The 22148-nt window shown below is 45.8% G+C and overlaps 1 protein-coding gene and 1 pseudogene across 1 annotated transcript in view; one reads left to right on the top strand and one right to left on the bottom strand.

Annotated features, from left to right (window-relative positions):
• The window catches only part of NTN1 (netrin 1), a 131266-nt gene that overhangs the window by 11359 nt on the left and 97759 nt on the right, over positions 1–22148 (top strand).
• LOC141114256 (histone H2A type 2-B-like) lies at positions 15351–15805 on the bottom strand (annotated as a pseudogene).

Raw genomic sequence — 22148 nt, 5'->3', positions numbered from 1 at the left:
ATACAAAAAAGAAAGGAAATCGCGCTGGGAATTGGGCGACCTGTAAAGTGGGGGTTGTAGTCCTCAGTGTTGGAGATGTGGATGTTGGCGGATCCCGGACGGGACTCGGTCATCGGTAGAGATTTATTTTGTCATATCAGCTGGAATATAAAAAAAAAAAGAAAAAAAGTAAGATAAGTTATGCGTCTGGCGTAGCCGGGATTCACCAAATCACGGAGAACTAACGTTTGCGTTCCCTGGGCACGGCAAAACAGCGCCGTGTAAACAGTTACAGTAAAAGAAATAAAAGGAGAAATTAAAGTAAATTGCCCCCCCCCCCCCGTTTATCAGAACGCTTCTCGCCGCTTCTTCAATTTCACGAGCAATTTGGACAGAAGAACAGGTCTGCGAATTCTTCCAATCGCCCCGGTGATGTCATAGAGGAGCCGCTCGCTGATAGCGAATTTGGCCGGAATTCACCTTTTGCGGCGCGGCTCGGAATGCTTCCATGCTTCGTTAATTAGCTAATGAGGCCGGGGAGAAAATTGCCGCTGCAAAGGATACCTGTCCTGGCTGACTGCTTTGGCTTATATTGCAGGGAGGATTTTTTTTTTTTTTTTTAAGGCCGGGCGCACAATTAGATTGTATGTCTGGCGGCTGCAGAGAGAGAAAAAAAACGGTAACTTTATCGACTTCTGTCTCGTCCCCGCAAACTAGCATTTGATACGTCAAAATAGTTACCTTGTATCGCTGCGAAGAAACGACCATTCCGGGCAATCGGATTTAGGAGCCGCTGATGATATTTCATTTCGCTACAGCTCTGCGTATCATGAAACATCGCCCGTTTTTAAATAAAAGTACTGTTTATGGCTTCTTTTCTCCTGCAACCTCTTTGTAGCGACTTCCTGTCTACATGCCCCCCCGGCAATGGCTGTGGCGTGGCTTTTTTTATTTCCAGGGTGGTTTTCCTGACGGCAGTGCCGAGACGAGGTCATCTAGAGCCCGGGGCAAACATGCCAATTGCCCCCCCCCCCCCCCCCAGATTTACGAGAATTATGTGTCGGTGAAAATCCCCTCCCCTCCCTAAAAAAAAAAAAGAAATCAAACACCCACCCCACAAAAAAAAAAACAAAAAAAAACCCCTGTCCCCCTCTTTGTCCCCCTCTTTTTTTTTTTTTTTTCAATTCAATGAAGTGTATTTTTTCCCAAAAAATTGCGTTTGGAAAATTACTGTGTGAATACATAATAAATAAATTTGTAACGATCGTTAGGGTTTCTGAAAAAAAATTAAAAAAATAAAAAATACATATAATAGATATATATCTATCTATATACCGGTGTATATAGATAGATATTTATCTATCTATATATATATATATATATATATATATATATATATTTTTTTTTATGTATATTAAATATTATATGAGAATTTGTAACGATCACCATTTTATTCGCTAGGGTTTCTGCAAAAAAAAAAAAAAATATATATATATATATTATTTTTGCAGAAACCCTAGCAAATAAAATGGTGATCGTTACAAATTCTCATATAATATTTAATATATATATATATATATATATATATAAAAAAAAATATATATATATATATATATATATATATATATATATATATATATACACTGTATCTATATACACACACACATATACTGTGTATATATATATATATATATATATATATATATATATATATATAAATATTATATGAGAATTTGTAACGATCGCCATTTTATTCGCCAGGGTTTCTGCAAAAAAAAAAAAATTAAACATATATATATATATATTAAATATTATATGAGAATTTGTAACGATCACCATTTTATTCGCTAGGGTTTCTGCAAAAAAAATAATATATATATATATAATTTTTGCAGAAACCCTAGCAAATAAAATGGTGATCTTTACAAATTCTCATATAATATTTAATATATATATAAAAAAAAATATATATATACATATATATATATATATATATATACACTGTATCTATATACACACACACATATACTGTATATATATATATATATTAAATATTATATGAGAATTTGTAACGATCGCCATTTTATTCGCCAGGGTTTCTGCAAAAAAAAAAAATTAAAAATACAGGCTCAAGGACAAATAATGAATATTCCTAACTGTGGGGGTGGCACAGAGAACAATAAAAACCTGACAGGGGTTCTAATCCCTAGTCACTCTATCAAAAAAAAACAAAAAAACTGCCTTTAATTCTACTTTAGGCCCCATTCATGCTTTGCGATTTGGAATCGCAGGCAGAATTGCGGGCAATCACAACGGGTGCCGCTATCCTTTAATGGCACTCCAAAAAAAAAAAAAACCGCGACTGTAGCGCAGCCAATAGTTCCTTTTTAAAAAAAATCATGTGAAGCTTGTCACACCCCCCCCCCCCCCCCTGGAAAAAAAAAATGAGCAGGAGTGAGAAACACGCGGAGGGCAGTCCAATCACGTGAATGTGTTGATGGAGGAGGGGGAGCGAGGAACCGGGGAAGGTAAAAACTTCAGCTTTACATTCTCCCTTCTAATTAATGACTGAATTCTACATATTTATATAGAAATGTTATAAGAGAAAACTTTTTACATAAACTCGCCGGTTGTTTTGTGCCAAGCGCCCCTGGAAATGTTTATCGGTGGGAAGCCTCTCTGTACTCTCACCGCGTCCTGACCCGAGGTGACATCCACTTTATAATGTGAATCATGGGGGAATGTCGCTTTGGCACCAGTAAAGTAAATCTAAACCCGATCGCTAATATCTCAGCCGAGCTTTCATTTGTTAAAGCCGCTCCGAAAGTCATTCAGTAAAAGTCTGCACCTTTATATAAGAAAAAAAAAAAGTCCCTGGTGATCCTGCCAATGAAGGTCCTTTGTTCAGGTACTTCCTGTTTTAGGGGTGACAACGCTCTGTCGCCGTCTCCTAATTGCGCTCCTGCATTGTCACCCTGTCACATGGGTTTCGGATGGAGACAAGGGACAGTGTTCAAAAAAATAAAGATAAAAATAAAAAAAAAGCGCCCCTTTCCCCCCCTTTTTTTTTTTCAATTCAATGAAGTGTATTTTTTCAAATTGGGTTTGAAAAATTGCTGTGCAAATACCGTGTGACATAAATTTGTAACAATCGCCATTTTATTCGCTAGGGTTTCTGCAAAAAAAAATAAAAAAATAAAATAAATATATATATATATATATATATATATATATATATATATAACTGACATATTAAAGCGGAACTGAAGTTCTACTATAAGAAACAGATAGCAGACAGGTTTTTTTTGCAGAAGGCAACAATGTCTCAATGCAACAGAAATAAAGAGATTATTGAGATGCCATGGAGAGTCTTGACCCCTGCACTATGTACATTACATACTCCTGACCCCTGCACCATATGCATTACATACTCCTGACCCCAACCCTGCATTATGTACAATCCATACTCCTGAACCCTGCACAATGCATATTACATACTCCTGACCCCCTACACAATGTGCATGACATACCTCTGAACCCTGCATTATGTACAATACTTTCTCCTGAACCCTGCACAATGCATATTAAATACTCCTGACCCCCTACACCATGTGCATGACATACCCCTGAACCCTGCATTATGTACAATCCATACTCCTGAACCCTGCACAATGCATATTACATACTCCTGACCCCTACACAATGTACACGACATAACCCTGAACTCTGCATTATGTACAATACTTTCTCCTGAACCCTGCACAATGCATATTACATACTCCTGACTTCTACACAATGTACATGCCATACCCCTGAACCCTGCATTATGTACAATCCATACTACCCTGCACAATGCATATTACATACTCCTGACCCCTACACAATGTACACGACATACACCTGAACCCTGCATTATGTACAATCCATACTACCCTGCACAATGCATATTACATACTCCTGACCCCTACACAATGTACACGACATACCCCTGAACTCTGCATTATGTACAATCCATACTCCTGAACCCTGCACAATGCATATTGCATACTCCTGACCCCTACACAATGTACACGACATAACCCTGAACTCTGCATTATGTACAATCCATACTCCTAAACCCTGCATTTTGTACATATGCCCCTCCCACTCCTCCCACTTTTAAGTGCAATTTTTCCACACCTACAATTTGCCTCATTTTTCTCTGGGCCCTCGTGTGTGTGTGTGTGTGTGTGTGTGTGTGTGGTGTGTGTGTGTGTGTGTGTGTGTGTGTGTGTGTGGGGGGGGGGGGGGGGGGGGGGGGGGGGGGGTACCTTGATTTCTCCCATGTTTTCTAATGGCAAGTGATACCTCGGTCCTCTATAAATTCAAAAAGAAAAAACATTTAGTGGGAGCGCCCCTTTAAAGTGCAAATTAACATGAAGGAATTTTTTTTTGTGTGTATAAAGTGAGATATTAACATTCTGAGCGGGAACTGAACAATCTGTACCCGGAGGGGGGGGGGGGCCAGGGGGGGCGCTCGCCCCTGTACAGTACATAAAAGTTTATGTTAGCGTCTCGCGCTGTCACACAGGCCGTTAGACGTTACAATCTCCATAAAAACATTTATAGAAAGTCTAGTCTGAATATTGGATAAAAAAGCGGTGCGTCTTCCGACGTGTCCGCCACTCCTTTCACCGCGAGACATAAAACCTGACATGTATGAAGAGTGATTTCCTTTTTCACCGCCAAGAGATTCAACGTTTATCGCGCTCCGTCTCTCTCCGAAACCAACCCTGACCACATCTCCTCGCACCTTTCTGTGTGATTGTACAATTGGCCCCGACTATTGTGTTTTCTTTTTCCCTCTTCAGCTTTTACTATCTGATAAGAGACGATCCGTCATGTGAAGAGCAGAAACAATGTAGAAGTTTGCGGCGATTGCTTTGAATTTAAAGTGATTGTAAACGATCGTCTTGTAAAACAACACATTCAGTTTAAAAATAGAAATGAAAGGCAAAACATGTTTGTGTAGATATAAAAAAAAACATATTTTTTTTATAAGTGATCACACTCCCTCTGTTCTCAGTTGCCTTAAGAGATGGGGGGGGGGGAGAAGCAGCAGCACACTAAGCTTCCCAGTGAATGGCTGTGCAGAGGGGGGCGTTGTCAGGACAAGTCTGGTCATTGGGGGCAGTGCCAGGACAAGGTCATCTAGAGCCCAGGTGCGAACATACCAAACTACAACCACCCCCCCCCCCTGCATCAAGTGACATTGTAATCCCCCCCCCCAGGTTGGTCAGTGGGTCAACCCGCCATTGTCGCATTGCTCTGCGCCCCGAGACCACCCTTTTTTAAAGCTTATTAGAGCTTCAGGTTGTAATCATGTGCTTCAAAAAAACACCCCCCCCCATTAGATTCCATGCTTCCGGCGCCCCGCATGTAGCTTGGGGGGCCAGATGCATGGATGGGGGGGCGCCTGTGGGCCCTTAACGGACGGGCCGCCACTGATGAGCATTATGTGCCAGAAAAAATCCCCCCCACAAAAACACTGAACACTAATTTGCATGCTTACCCCCTAAGTATAAATTCCCCCTTCTCCCTGTACAAATCCACCCCCCCCCCCCCCCCCGATTAAAATACCCCCTCTCAGCACAAATCTTTGCCCCCCCCCCCAAAAAAAAATGTTTTTACCGCTCCTAGCTCAAATTCTCTACTCCTAAAATCCCCCCCCCCTCCTAGCTGAAATACCCCCCCCCCAACACAAATCCCCCTAAATCCCCAACTCATCGCCCCCTCCCCCCCATTTTCCCTCCTAAAACAATACATACCCCCTGCTGACCCCCAAATTCCCCCTTTCAATACAAATCCCCTCTCACACAATCTCCTTATGGTGCCCCCCTCACCCCCTCACCTCACATGGTACCATACTGCCCAGGTCAGCCGCCCCTCCTGCCCACCCCTTGTCCCAGCCCTGATTGGAAGACAGTAAACTGAGTTCCCAGCACAGCTAGAAAACTGACCATGCTGTGCTCTCCTGCTTAGTGTGGTCAGTTTGTAATAGGAAAGCAGAGGGACTGGCAGGATCACCAGGGATAACGCATAAAGGAAACAATACAATGAGAACAGGAGACTTTCTCATACAAGTACATGGTACAGCATCCACATATAAGCCGTTGAGGGTGTCCACTAGAGCCCACCAGGGATGCCCACTAGAGCCCACCAGGGATGCCAATCAGTGGCTCCTAATCAATACTGCTATCAGTGCCATCTAACAGTGCCCATCAGTGCCACCCATCAGTGCTCATCAGTGCCACCCATCAGTGCTCATCAGTGCCGCCTATCAGTGCCCATCAGTGCTGCATATAAGTGCCTCATCATCAGTGCCCATCAGTGCCACCTCATCAGTGCTCGTCAGTGAAGAAGAAAACTTATTTACAAAGTTTTATAATACCTTTAGCACCCATGGATGTAAACCATACAAGTCAAGTGCTTGATCATTTCTAATTTTGGTGAACCGTGTTTGTACCTCTTGCATTCGACATGTTCTGTTAATTGTAGATCATTGGCAACATTTCTCCACCATATTCCCTAGAAGGGATTTAGCAGCTCGTCAGTAACTGTTCTTAATACCTTTAGCACCCATGGATGTAAACCATTCGAGTCAAGTGCTTGATCATTTCTAATTTTGGTGAACGGTGTTTGCACCTCTTGCACTTTACAGGTTGAAAAGATGAAAGATGAAAGGTTTCCTATGCATTTAGGATCTCAGTTTTTTTTTTTCTTGTGTTCCATATTATCAAAATGTTTTTCTTTATAAAGTCTGGGATTTTATGATATATGAACAGAGATTTGTTTTTTAAGTCTCAGTCTTTACAGGCGATTAATTTATTTCTTTCATTTTGTATTACATTCCTTCTAATTACTACTTGCACTTTTAATACCATCAGCCTTTAGAAATGCAAATGCTTTTTATGCCTTATTATATCTAAATCTGTCCTATTCAGACGTATCGGTTTCCTTTTATTCCATTGCGATGCGGTTTCTATAAGGATTGTACCTGGTTCTCTTACCTGTTCAAAGGATATGTAAACTTCCTTTATGTCCTTCCCTGTCCATGTTTCCTGCAGGACCCACAGAAAGCCAAGGGGCCCGATAGATGTAGATGGGGCCCCGATAGATGTAGATGGGGGCCCAGTTACAATTTTCATGCTCCTGCAGTAAGCCAGGGAGATTGTGCAAAACCGTGTACCGGCCTGTCACTTCACAAGGGAGGATCAGGGGCCACACCAGGTAAATTGTTGCTGGTAGTCCCCAACCCCAATTTCCACGCAGTACTAACAGTGTTCCTTACATTGCTGGTCAACAAGTGCAAAAAAACAGTTCTGTAAATGGTGTAAATAAACCAGAAGGCCCAACATCTAAAAGAATTAGGAGCGACACCATGACTGGAGGCATGGCCAAAAAGTGGAAGTGATAAATGAAGTAGGTGTTAACTTCACACTATATGACTTGTTTTAAGCCACATTTCCCCCCTTTCTTTGCTATGGTTTAGAAAAAGTAGGTCCAGGGTGCACTGAAGAGATTTTGGGAGTAAAATAAGCAACAATAACCTACAGCAATATAAACCCACAACGTTGCTGTTCATGCCAGCAATAATCCCCAGCATTGACAACCCCCAGCATGTGTCCGGGCCAGCAATGACAACCCTCAGCAATAATCCCCAGCAAGTGTCGGGGTCAGCAATGACAACCCCCAGCAATAATCCTCAGCAAGCGTCAGGACCAGCAATGACAACCCCCAGCAATAATCCCCAGCAAGTGTCGGGGCCAGCAATGACAACCCCCAGCAATAATCCTCAGCAAGTGTCAGGACCAACCATGACAACCCCCAGCAATAATCCTCAGCAAGTGTCAAGGCCAGCAATGACGACCCCCAGCAATAATCCTCAGCAAGTGTCGGGGCCAGCAATGACGACCCCCAGAAATACTCCTCAGCAAGTTGTCGGGGCCAGCAATGACAACCCCCCAGCAATAATCCTCAGCAAGTGTCGGGGCCAGCAATGACAATCCCCAGCAATAATCCTCAGCAAGTGTCAGGACCAACCATGACAACCCCCAGCAATAATCCTCAGCAAGTGTCGGGGCCAGCAATGACAACCCCCAGCAATAATCCCCAGCAAGTGTCCAGGCCAGCAATGACAACCCCCAGCAATAATCCCCAGCAAGTTTCAGGACTAGCAATGACAACCCCCCAGCAATAATCCTCAGCAAGTGTCGGGGCCACCAATGACAACCCCCAGCAATAATCCTCAGCAAGTGTCAGGACCAGCAATGACGACCCCCAGCAATAATTCTCAGCAGGTGCCAGGGCCAGCAATGACAACCCTCAGCAATAATCCTCAGCAAGTGTTAGGACCAGCAATGACAACCCCCAGCAATAATCCTCAGAATGTGTTCAAGGCAGCAATGACAACCCCCGGTAATCACCCTCAGCAAGTGTCAGGGCCAGCAATGACAACCCCAAGCATAAGCACTCAACAAGTGTCAGGGCCATTAATGACAACCCCCAGCAATATTCTTCAGCAAGTGTCCAGGCCAGCAATGACAACCCCCAGCAATAATCCTCAGCAAGTGTCAGGGCCAGCAATGACAAGCCCAGCAATAATCCTCAGCAAGTGTCAGGGCCAGCAATGACAACCCTCAGCAATATTCTTCAGCAAGTGTCCAGGCCAGCAATGACAACCCCCCAGCAATACTCCTCAGCAAGTGTTAGGACCAGCAATGACAACCCCCAGTAATAATCCTCAGCAAGTGTCGGGGCCAGCAATGACAACCCCCAGCAATAATCCTCAGCAAGTGTCGGGGCCAGCAATGACAACCCCCAGCAATAATCCTCAGCAAGTGTCAGGACCAGCAATGACGACCCCCAGCAATAATTCTCAGCAGGTGCCAGGGCCAGCAATGACAACCCTCAGCAATAATCCTCAGCAAGTGTTAGGACCAGCAATGACAACCCCCAGCAATAATCCTCAGAATGTGTTCAAGGCAGCAATGACAACCCCCGGTAATCACCCTCAGCAAGTGTCAGGGCCAGCAATGACAACCCCAAGCATAAGCACTCAACAAGTGTCAGGGCCATTAATGACAACCCCCAGCAATATTCTTCAGCAAGTGTCCAGGCCAGCAATGACAACCCCCAGCAATAATCCTCAGCAAGTGTCAGGGCCAGCAATGACAAGCCCCAGCAATAATCCTCAGCAAGTGTCAGGGCCAGCAATGACAACCCTCAGCAATATTCTTCAGCAAGTGTCCAGGCCAGCAATGACAACCCCCCAGCAATACTCCTCAGCAAGTGTTAGGACCAGCAATGACAACCCCCAGTAATAATCCTCAGCAAGTGTCGGGGCCAGCAATGACAACCCCCAGCAATAATCCTCAGCAAGTGTCGGGGCCAGCAATGACAACCCCCAGCAATAATCCTCAGCAAGTGTCGGGGCCAGCAATGACAACCCCCAGCAATAATCCTCAGCAAGTGTCGGGGCCAGCAATGACAACCCCCAGCAATAATCCTCAGCAAGTGTCGGGGCCAGCAATGACAACCCCCAGCAATAATCCTCAGCAAGTGTCAGGACCAGCAATGATAACCCCCAGCAGGTGTCAGGACCAGCAATGATAACCCCCAGTAGGTGTCAGGGCCAGCAATAATAACCCCCAGCAGGTGTCAGGGCAAGGAATAACCACCAGCAAATGTCTTACAATTCCTACATGTAAGTAACCTGAATTGAGTCCCCTCTGGAGACTGGCAGCCAACTTCTTTCCTAATGCCAGGCATAAAAATGTCTGACACAGACCAGCCTCCTGCAGCAGCCTCTCGCCTTGTGACTTGCTACAAAGTTACAATGTACAGTCTGATCGCTAGGAGGGAGGGGAGACTGAGGAAATGCTTCCTCCAGCCTGCAGCAGACTGATTACATAATCCCAGCCTAGACAAAGTCACCGACGAGCTCAAGGACTGCTTTGTATTGATAAAAGGTGGCAATTTTCTGTTGTCACATGTCGGATATTGAGAGGGTATTGAGAGGTCCACTTTAAACTGTTCATCTGGAGCCTCAAGTTGATCGTTTCTTGACTATTTGATGGGAGGCCATTGATGGACAAGCCAATCGGAGTCTTGTTTGGTATTCCTGTCCCGTAGGACTCGGAAACATTTGCCGGGTACGAGGACAAGCCAGGTGAGCTGATGAACTGTAGCGGAACCCAAAAGGTCTCCGGTTGGACTCCCCAGTCGCTGGTGACATTTCACAAAGTGACACCCCGGGGGACGTTGGTCACCTCTCGCCCACACGCGCCCGCTCCTATGTGCAGCTTCATAGATTCACTTACACGTGGGGCGGCTTAGTCATTCCTCGTGTTCTGGCCTTTACTACCAGCAGACTCCGAGGCTCTGAATTCCGGGTCACGGCTCAGACACAACCGACGGCTAGAGAGAAGAGATCTCATTGTCACCCGAGAGAGCCGAGCGAAACTTAGACGGATTGTTCAGGCCGTTGTAAAAGCGGGTTAAAGTGGGAGTCCGGCCAGCACCATCTTCCAAGGAAAACATTCCCGCTTTTATTCTGGCTTCTTCAACACCGAAGCTTAATCTGCCTACATTTTGTTTTCCCTATATCGACATGCTATTTAAAAAAAAATGTATATACCCTGTTCTGTTTTCATTATATTCCTTATTTTAGACCTGGTGATGTCATCACTGAGTCTCTGTGCTTCTCTATGTAATGCAGGCACATCATGGCTGGTGGGAGGGGGCCAGCAGGGTGCTGTAAATAGCTTCCTGAAAACACCTGTCCGATTGCCCCCTAACCCTGATGCAAGCAGTGGGAGGAGTTATGCAACTATCTAAGCCAAGAGTCTCAAACTGGTGGCCCTCCAGATGTTGCAAAAACTACAAGTCCCATCATGCCTCTGCATGTGGGAGTCATGCTTGTAGCTGTCAGCCTTGCAATGCCTCATGGGACTTGTAGTTCCGCAACAGCTGGAGGGCCGCCAGTTTGAGACCCCTGATCTAAGCCGCATGGGTGCTCAACCGGTGGCCCTCCAGCTGTTGCAAAAACTACAAGTCCCATCATGCCTCTGCCTTTGGGAGTCATGCTTGTACCTGTCAGCCTTGCAATGGCTTCATGGGACTTGTAGTTCAGCCACAGCTGGAGGGCCACAGACTTTCCACAAGATTGTGAAGTGTGTCTGTAGGACTTTATGACCATTTGTGTGGTCAGGATGGATAATAAGACCTGACTTACGACCTATGTCTGTATTTATCTCACAGCTGTTCAGTAGGGTCGAGGCCAGGTACTGATGTTTGATGAGAAGACCTGGCTCACCATTGGCGTTCCAATTCATCCCAAAGGTGTTCAGTAGGGTTGAGGTCAGGTACTGATGTTGGAGGAGATGACCTGGCTCACCACTGGTGATCTATTTCATCCCAAAGATGTTCAGTAGGGTTGAGGTCAGGTGCTGATGTTGGAAGAGAAGACCTAGTTCACCACTGGTAATCCATTTCATCCCAAAGATGTTCAGTTCAGTAGGGTTGAGGTCAGGTGCTGATGTTGGAAGAGAAGACCTAGTTCACCACTGGTAAGCCATTTCATCCCAAAGGTGTTCATTGGGGTTGAGGTCAGGTACTGATGTTGGAGGAGAAGACCTAGCTCACCATTGTGATCCATTTTATCCCAAACATGTTTATTAGGGTCGAGGCCAAGTACTGATGTTGGTTGGGAAGACCTGGCTCATTTTCGGTGTTCTGTTTCATCCCAAAGGTATTCAGTAGGGTTGAGGTCAGCTACTGATGTTTGATGAGAATACCTGGCTCACCGCTGGCATTCCGATTCTTCCCAAAGGTGTTCAGTAGGGTTGAGGTCAGGTACTGATGTTGGAGGAGATGACCTTGCTCACCACTGGTGATCCATTTCATCCCAAAGTTGTTCAGTAGGGTTAGGATCAGATACTGATGTTGGATGAGAAGACCTGGCTCACCACTGGCGATCAGTTTCATCCTGCATGTGTTCAGTAGGGTTGAGATCAGGTACTGATGTTGAATGAGAAGACCTTGCTCGCCACTGGTGATCCATTTCTTCCTAAAGATGTTCAGTAAGGTCGAGATCAGGTACTGATGTTGGAGGAGAAGATGTAGCTTATAATTAGCAATCCATTTCATCCCAAAGGTGTTCAGTAGGGCTAAGGTCAGATACTGATATTGGTTGAGAGACCTGGCTCAACATTGGCAATCCACTTCACCCCAAAAGTGTCCAGTAGGGTTGAGATCAGGGCTCTGTGAAGGCCACTTGAGTTCCTCCACACCAAACTGGTCACACCATGACCTTATGGAGCTGGCTTTGCACGGGGCACAGTCATGCTGAAACAGAAGAGGACCTTCACCAAACTGTTACCCCAAGGTTAAAAGAGCACAATTGCCTAAAATGTCTTTGTATGTTGGAATATTGTACCTTTACTCTTCACTGGAAACACCTGACCTCCATCGTTTGGAGTCATCTGGTGTCCATATACCCTTTGCCCATATAGTGTAATATCATCCTTGCTAGACCAACGGCTCTATATTTAGGTAGCATCGGGTGCACAGTTGCCCAAAGGGGAATAAAGGTATGATTTGCATATTTCCACCCTCTATCACTAAATGAGAACAGACACTTTTTTTTTTTAGCTCCGTCACAGAGGCCTGTTCTACCGGATGGCCCCGGAGCTCCACCGTGAACCAGCGCCTACCTTTCCCAGGACAACACAAACAGTGCATTACGATTATTTCCAGCAAATAAAAAACATCTGCTGGTGACGGGTGTCGTTGCCCCCGAACCTTCGGCTTGTTTTGTAAATCGCGATCTCTGTACTTTCCAATTAACCCCTCGCTGCCTCCGAGGTCGCTATGTGACTAAACAGGGGTCAGAAAGTGACTCGGTTGCTCCACGCACATCTTTGTACGCGGCCTGTTTAGCACATGAAAAGGGGATTGCCAATTTCTCCTGCCTTACAGATCAAGACAGGGTCCAGCCGACGGGGGAATTCGTGTCCCGGGTTCATGTTGTGATGTGCTTGTCATAGAAGATTTGCACCTTGAAAGTGATTATCACCTAACCGAGAAAGCAGCTGCAATAGTGGATTGGCATACACTTGTAAACATCTTAAAATAGTTACAGCTGCAACATATTTTGCATTATTATTGTAACATTTTCAGAAAAGTTTTCTTTTTTTTTTTTTGACGCAACGTTTAATTTTTGTACTTTCTATTTGGTACAGAGATTTGTTGATTCTCCTTCTTGTGATACCAGCATGTCCAGGCTCACACATAGGGGCGTGCAGAGTGAAAACTCAGTTTTGCTTTATTTAAAGGGTGTGTGTTTTCTTTTTGGGCGAGGGTATATTTGGGGTAATTTTAGTTTTCCATTTAGAGGTGTATTTAAGTTTTTCACACACATTTCACTCATGTTTTTACACGTGTAGCACCCTCCTATAGTGGCGTAGGCTGTCAGGTAAATTTAGTTAGCTTCTCTGTAATCAGTGGAGCAGGGGTTGATTGTTTAGGCCTGCTCAGTGCCTCACAAGCTGCTACCCTGATTGCTTCCCCCTGTATTCTAGAGGGTTCTAGAATTATAATGGGAGGAAGAACAAAGTAAGGCTGTCCATCGACGGAGATTCAAACCGTGTGTGGACAGGCTGAATGTAGCAAGTTGATCGCTCCTTTCGCTTATTGCTAGTGACTACTATAACTGTTAGCAATATTCACTGTCTTCTCCCGGCGGAGACGGCTTCCCCTGCCCGCCCCCTGCCGGTAGCAGACAATTGCTCGGCAGGAGGGATTCCCCTGTCAACACTATCTGCGTTGATGGGGGAATCGTGCATGGGTTGCAGGAAAAAAAATTTGCACTGTCTATAGCAGGCCTAAGCAGCCTGAATGATTATGGGAATCCAGCCAGTTCCTGGGGAGGTGTGCCCAGAAGGTGGTGGAGGAGCCCATAAATAGTCTGGGCCCTGAGGCAGGAGGTGCAGCGTTCCTGGGTCCAGTCCTGCTGGAGGAGAGCACTGTCCAGGGACTCTGTCCAAGGTGCAGGATTTCTGAAGGTACCGTCGAGAAGACATTGAGGTTCCAGCTGAGGCTTCAGTTGGGGGGCCTATTCAGAAAAAGTTTAGTGCTGGAGTTTGTTTGGGTCTGGAGAAGCTCACTGGAGAGTACCAGGAGCAAGTTGGGGGAAAGGTGTCCAGCTGTCCTATGATGGTGTGAGTTCATTTCTCCTTCACTGGAGAGCGCTTGGTGGATATCGGAAGGAGGCAACCGATGATCCTGTCTCTGTGTGCGTAAATGACCCCGATGCTGGAAGTTAGTGACTGTGTGCAGTTTTTTTTTTTGGTCCATTGGGAAAAGTCCTAGTCGCCTGCCAGTATTAAAGATTCTCTTTGACATTTTTGCTTAGCTCAGCAAGCTAGAGAAGAGTCCTCACAGTGTTCAGTTCTTCAGTTCTAGGGTTTCCCATGCCCCCTTCAGCCCATCCAAGTTCTATGTTCCAATAAAACCCTAAAAAAAAGATGCCCCTAGACTGTTCCTTTAAGCCAGTGAAAGAGTGAAGAAAATGCTTTGTGCCTGGCGGTGTGCACCTCAGCTGGGGGAGGCTAAGGCTAAGTTCATCAGCAGCTCTCTAGGGGCGTGCTACACATGTTTGGTAAAGGTACGGGAATATTTGTGAGAACATTTAAAAGGGCTCATGCACACCAATGCATTTGGATGCACAGTGACAGAATCCAGTGTATTTGCATGCTTAGGAGTCCTCAGGGGAGGGTTACAGTTGCAGCCAGTACAAATCAATGACAGGCTGACAGACACCATGGCTGTACGCCTGTAAGTGAGAATCTGAATGGTTACATATGTACTGGAATCAGATGAGCGACCCTGGATGCCAGCTGTCCGCATCCAGTGCCCTCATCCATCGCTAAATGTGGCTGCAATGGGTGGGTGGGGTGGGAGGGTAGATCCTCTTTTCGGTTTTTATTGCTCAAAACCTAAAAACACAACGGTAACGCCAGACCAAATGAATTCAAGATGCTTTAATAATTCATGATATGATCTCATAAAACAGCCAATGCGTTTCAGGGGTTAATACACTTCATCAGGGTTTACACTCAGTATCAAGGTTAAAGTGGAACAAGTGCCAAAATTCTGTACGGGATCTCTCTTGGTTACTTATGAAGCCCCAGAAATTAGTAGTGGCAGCAAAAAAAGTGACCGTTCTCCCCGAAACCGGAGATGAGAGGAAATCTTCCAGTGGGGACACCTGTTCTAGCGGCACCTGTCTAATTTTTTAACATTTTTTAACAGAAATGAATGAATCTGGTTTACATGACCTTGGTGGGCTTGTGGCTCTCGGTCTTCTTGGGCATAGCCTGAATGTTGGGCAGGACTCCACCCTGGGGGATGGTGATGCCGCTGAGCAGCTTGTTGAGCTCCTCATCATTGCGGACAGCCACCTTGGAGGTGTCGGGGCGGATGATGCAGGTCTTCTTGTTGTGGGCCAGCTCGAGGATCTCAGCCATCAGATACGTGAGGACAGCGGGTAGATAGAGGGGAGCTCCTTCACCAACTCAGCATAGTTGCCCTTCCTGAGCAGACAGTGAACACGACCAACTGGGAATTACAGACCAGCCCGGAATGATTGGGGCTTGGCCTTAGCCCGACCCTTGCCTCCTTGTTTTACCCCATCTAGACACGATAAGCCTGCTAGATTGATTCTCAAACAGAACTGTCTGAAGGACTCAAGGTAAATTGCTTTGCCTATGTGTTGGGACTGCATTCGGCAAGACTACTCATTACATATGGTATGAACCGGCCCTAAGAGGGGATTTTTCTTCACTTTAGAGAGATTTCTTCCCACTTCCTGTTTAGAATAGAAAGTCTCCCCAACAGGACTCAGCAGTGAACTAACCTGGCCAGGTTAGCACATCGTAGGACACAGAGCAGGCTATAAATCGTGACTACCTGGGTTATGTACCACCTATATTTGAAAGGACATGGCCGACCAACAGACAGGAAGTCCTCTCCCCTATATAACCCCTCTTACTGAGGTAGCTCCCTTGTTTTTTTCACCAGTGTCTTAAAGATGATGGTCACTGAAGTTCAACTCTCTGCATAGTGTTACCAGATTCTCAAGTGATTCCAGCAGGGATGAGGAGATTGGTCAACCAGATACATTCCTACAGCCACTACACTAAAGCCCCGTACACACAGGCCGAATATCAGCCGGTTCAACAGAAAACAGCCGACATCCGGGCTGTGTCTACACCAGCCAGTCCGGCTTCTGTCGAACGGGCATGCTGTAAAACCAGCGCTGACCAATGTGTTTTAGTGGGGGGGGGGGCATAACAATAGCTAAGTGGGGAGATCGTTGTACTAATGTTGCATAGTTGGTACAGCGGGATACTCCAGAGCATCTCAGTTTTTTTCTATTCAGCCCATTGGGTTGTGTTCTAGGCTTAAGAGGGATGGTATCCGACACTGTGGGTATGGAACCCTGTGTAGTTTGGTGTTGACCAAGGTGTTTCTGATAGGATGCTGTACAGGCCCAGGGCAGTGGACCCCATAAAAAAGGGGGACTGAGTCCCTGAGGGTCCAGCAGGACATAGTCCTACGTGATGGATGAAGACTGCATCCTTGACCTTGACCTAGAATTGGAGAGGGAGTGTCCTGTGGATGGGGCCACTTTAAGTTTTGACTTTAGGTATACTTGAAGTACATTTCACTCCCTTGTCCATGATCTTCAGAAGAATGGTCATGGTCATGTGACTGCTCAACTATACGAATATCGGCCGGTTCAACAGAAAACAGCCGACATCCAGGCTACGTCTACACCAGCCAGTCCGGCTTCTGTCGAATGGGCATGCTGGAAAACCAGCATCTGATCGGCATCCAATCAGCTCTAGCAGACAATGGCTGCCAGCGCTGACCAATGTGTTCTAGCGGGGGGCATAACAGTAGCTAAGCGGGGAGATCATTGTACTAATGTTGCATAGTTGGTACCGGGGGCTACTCCAGAGCTCCACAGATTTTTCTTCATTCAGCCCATTGAGTTGAGTGAAAAGGAAACTGATAGTGTGTACAAGGCTTACGAGGGATGGTATCCGACCCTGTGGGCATGGAACCCTTTGTAGTTTGGTACTGACCAAGGTGTTTCTGATAGGATGCTGTACAGGCCCAGGGCAGTGGACCCCATAAAAAAGGGGGACTGAGTCCCTGAGGGTCCAGCAGGACATAGTCCTACATGATGGATGAAGATTGGATCCTTGACCTTGACCTAGAATTGGAGAGGGAATGTCCTGTGGATGGGGCCACTTTTAGTTTGGACTTTAGGTATACTTGAAGTACATTTCACTCCCTTGTCCATGATCTTTAGAACAATGGCCATGGTCATGTGACTGCTCAACTATCCGTGGCACATTTAAGAACAGGCTTTCTTAAACGTTGAGCAATAACGGGGCTCTCGCGGTTTACGAAAGGGTCACAAGGCAAAAAGACGCCATCGGAAATCGCCAATCTCCCCGACAAGCTTTTTTTTCCCCGAGACACTCACAAGTCAAGTGGTCAATGTTCCGGACTAAGGCTCAAACATCTTAAATAAGAAGGATTTGGGTCAGCGCCCCTCTCCCCCCGCGTACGCGGTGTATATATATATACGTATCATCGTTCGGAAGAGGCGGCAGACAAAAAGGGAACGGAAAACTAAAGACAAATCAGCTCGCCGACAAATATGTCAAATATGTCTCGCAGTCTCCGTCCAAGGCAATTAGTTTTCCCCTCAAATCAGATTAACCTGTACAAGGCAGCCGGCGACTTGTGCCAAACCCAACTTCCTGCTTTCCCAAGAGTTTGGCATGTGGAGGAGAGGGCTTGTGTTGTCAACAATTTTAAGAAACACTCTGAACCCTGGGAGGGGGAAGGGGGGGGGCTTTTTTTTTTTTTTTTTTCCCCGCGCACCTCTGTTCTTGACAGTGAAGAAGTTTAGAGTGTTTGCAGTTGGGACAAGCCGTCTTCTCTTACTTCATTGTGGAGCTTCGATTTGCTGATACCGTCCTTCCTTCTCCAGATCTTACTTCATTAAAAGTCATCTAAAACCCCCAATTTTTTTATTTTATTTTACATTTTAAATAAAACAGGGAAGGACTAGAACCCCCTGTTTTTGAGTTGTCACCATAGAGGGGAAAAAAAAAACTCTTCCAATGGAGACACTTGATTGGACAGTTTCCTCACTTCCTGTTTGTGTCTATAGGAGCGGACCTGAAGGAAAACACCCCGATGGGGACACAAGTGGCAAATAAAACCTTACGGGACTCAAACCATTCCCTGCTCTATAAAGGACAAAAAAAAAAAAAAGTTTTATTTTTTTTTGTATACTATAAAGACTAAATCCGGCCATAGATGGACCGAAACTCGGCCAGTTAAGCAGGAACCGATTAATTTTGATCCATCCTCTGGGCAGGCTGGTTGTACTGGAGTCGATCAATTTACTTCAGTTACCACCAGCCTGTCAGGTTTTTTTTTTGTACAATTACATGCCTCCCAATATTCTGAGATGGGAATGAGGGACACCTACTAGCAAATGTATGTAGGCATAGGACATGCCCCCTGCCACACCCCCTTAAAGGAGAAATAACCAAAAAAAAAGTTAATTAAATCCACAAGTGCTTTTTTTTTTACCACTACCTTTTATATTGCCTTTTAAAATTTAAAAATGCAGCAATTTAGAATATGGATGAAAGGTTTAGCACTGGGAAACACTTTTTGAAAGATAAAAACTGCAATTTATACACAGCTTTATAGATCAGACCCAAATAAGGGACATTGCTCCAAATCAGGGATAGTCCCTCGAAATCGGGGACAGTTGGGAGCTATGCAGTTACTGCCTCTGTCTAAAGCCTTTGCCCAAGCTGACAATGATGTCATCAGTCTGCTGCAGGCAGGAGGAAGCATTTCCTCAGTCTCCTCTCCCCCTCTCAAAACTGTGCACTGTAATTGCAGCGAGTCATGCGACAATACAGAAAAAGATAGTTAAGTGACTTTGCCTGGACTGAGATGATGTCATCAGTCTGCTGCAGGCAGGAGGAAGAATTTCTTCAGTCTCTCTCTCCCCCCCTCCCAGTGATCAGACTGCAACATTGTAACTTTGTAGAAGACAATTCTGGACACAGACACCAGACTTTACATGATTGTGTCACCTCTGAGCCAACATCTCAAGATGGTGACCCTGGATGATGCCTGAACAAAGATGGCGCTGTCCTTCTGCAGAGGAATGCATTGGCGGGGGGTACTGTGATGTCTGTGAGAGTTAAAAAAATAATACCTGGAAGTGCATTGACACCTTACTCAGCATCTGATGATAAATCCACTTGTACGAGTAATGAGTTCATTCCTAGAACTTTGCAAATTTAGGTACGATGGGGGGAGGGGCAGTGGCCCCCAATAATGGTGGTGGTGGTGGGGGGGGTGTCAGGTGATTGCGCGTTAGCAGAGCACCAGCTTCGGAAACTGAATTCAGTTTTCTGCACACAGAGAGGGGGTGCAGGGATCTGTGCTCACACCACCCAGGGCTGAATGGCCGGCCAGCGGGGAGGTTTTACCAGTTCAACCAGCCAGCAAGTACATATGTCACTGTGACAGAGGCCGCCCTTCCTTAAATTGATCCCCCCCCCCCCGCGCTCGTAAACCTGTCACCGTCTTGCTAAGGGATGTCCCCGCAGGTCAGAGGTCGTCCAGCAGCCCAATGCAGAAACACTTGCAGGCCTATTGAATAAAGTAGGTGGAAGCCCTTCTCTGAATGGGATGCATTTTGCTGTGTGTGTAGGTGCGTTGCGCCATTCGTCCATACTGACCTAAGCGGTATCAAACCCAAAAGCAAACATTTTATTATATTGCAGCTTCCCAGACTCTTACATGTGACGACTGCATTTGTTTTCCTTTCTTTGGCTTTCTTTCTTCTATTTTCATCTCATGATCCAACCAGTAAGTCTGTTGTTTTTAGCAGTACAGAATGTATTGTTAAAAAAGAACTCCAGCCCCCCCCCCAAAAAAAATTAAAAGTCAGTGGCTACAAATATTATAGCTGCTGTCTATTATTCTAAGGACACTTACCTGTCCAAGGATCCAGCCATGTCCTCACCTGAGCCGCACTGCACCTTGTGAATGGTTCTGTAGTCTTCTGGGACCTGTGATGTGTCCTAGAAGACTGTGGGGGAAGGAGGGGGGGGGACCTTGGAGGAAGCTAGTTGAATGATGCTGGTCATCAGACTGAGGATGTCTAGTCCTCAATCAATATCAAATTACAAGTCAGGATGATCTGGGCTTTGATGAGGCAGGTTTAATGATACTGGCCATTAGACTGAGGCCTTTTAATCCTCAGCCATTGTCCAATCACAAGCCAAGATGATCTGGGCTTTGAGGAAGCAGGTTAAATTATGCTGGCCATCAGACTGATGACATCTAGTCCTTAAATCACAAGCCAGGATGATCTGGGCTCGGAGGAAGTGGGTTAAATGATGCTGGCCATCAGACTGAGGACAACTAGTACTCAATCACTGTCCAATCACAAGCCAGGATGATCTGGGCTCTGAGGAAGCAGGTTGAATGATGCTGTCCAGGGATCAAGCACTGTCCTCACCTGAGCCGATTCTTCAATCGTCTTTGGAGGGCAGACTTCATAGGAAGTAAGGGAAACTTCACAAACATTCCCTAGGCGCATGTGTGAGCCGCGCTGCACCTTGTGAATGGTTCTGCAGTCTTCTGGGACCTGTGATGTGTCCTAGAAGACTGTGGGGGAAGGAGGGGGGTAATAATCTGGGCTTGGAGGAAGCAAGTTGAATGACGCTGGTCATCAGACTGAGGATGTCTAGTCCTCAATCAATATCCAATTACAATCCAGGATGATCTGGGCTTTGATGAGACAGGTTTTCTGATACTGGCCATCAGACTGTGGACATTTAGTCCTCAGTTATTGTGCAATCACAAGCCAAGATGATCTGGGCTCTGAGGAGGCAGGTTGAATGATACTGGCCATCAGACTGATGACATCTAGTCCTTAAATCACAAGCCAGGATGATCTAGGCTCGGAAGAAGTGGGGTAAATGATGCTGGCCATCAGACTGAGGACAACTAGTCCTCAATCACTGTCCAATCACAAGCCAGGATAATCTGGGCTCAGGGGAAGCTTATTGAATGGTGCTGGTCATCAGACTGAGGACAACTAGTACTCAATCACTGTCCAATCACAGGCCAGGATGATCTGGGCTCTGAGGAAGCAGGTTGAATGATGCTGTCCAGGGATCCAGCACTGTCCTCACCTTTGCCGATTCTTCAATCGTCTTCGGGGCAGGCGCCGTCATAGGAAGTAAGGGAAACTTCATAAACATTCACGAGGCGCATTAGTGAGCCGCGCTGCACCTTGTTAATGGTTCTGTAGTCCTCTGGGACCTGTGATGTGTCCTAAAAGACTGTGGAGGAAGGAGGGGGGCTAATAATGTGGGCTTGGAGGAAGCATGTTGAATGACGCTGGTCATCAGACTGAGGACGTCTAGTCCCCAATCAATATCCAATTACAAGACAGGATGATCTGGGCTCTGAGGAAGCGGGTTTATTGATGCTGGCCATCAGACTGAGGACATCTAGTCCTTAAATCACAAACCAGGATGATCTGGGCTCGGAGGAAGTGGGTTAAATGATGCTGGCCATTAGACTGAGAACAACTAGTCCTCAATTACTGTCCAATCACAAGCCAGGATAATCTGGGCTCAGGAGAAGCTGATTGAATGGTGCTGGTCATTAGACTGAAGACAACTAGTACTCAATCACTGTCCAATCACAAGCCAGGATGATCTTGACTCTGAGGAAGCGGGTTTATTGATGCTAGCCATCAGACTGAGGACATCTAGTGGCAGAAAAAAGTATTGCAGGAGAAATCTCTGGATTGAAATTGAATATTGTATCAAAAGTTGGTTTTATTTTCTCTGACACCAATGATGAAACATTATTCCTTCCCCCCTATTTCCAAACGTGGCAATGTTTACACCCAACCGATGTCAGGAAAATATTCCACTCCCGCGGGGTCACAGTCCGCCCCCCCCCCCTAAAGTCTGAAGGACCATAAACTGGTC

Source organism: Aquarana catesbeiana, linkage group LG12 (assembly GCF_042186555.1).
Source record: "Aquarana catesbeiana isolate 2022-GZ linkage group LG12, ASM4218655v1, whole genome shotgun sequence".
Taxonomy (NCBI): domain Eukaryota; kingdom Metazoa; phylum Chordata; class Amphibia; order Anura; family Ranidae; genus Aquarana; species Aquarana catesbeiana.
Note: the sequence above shows the minus strand (reverse complement) of the source record. Positions and strands in the feature narration are given on the sequence as shown.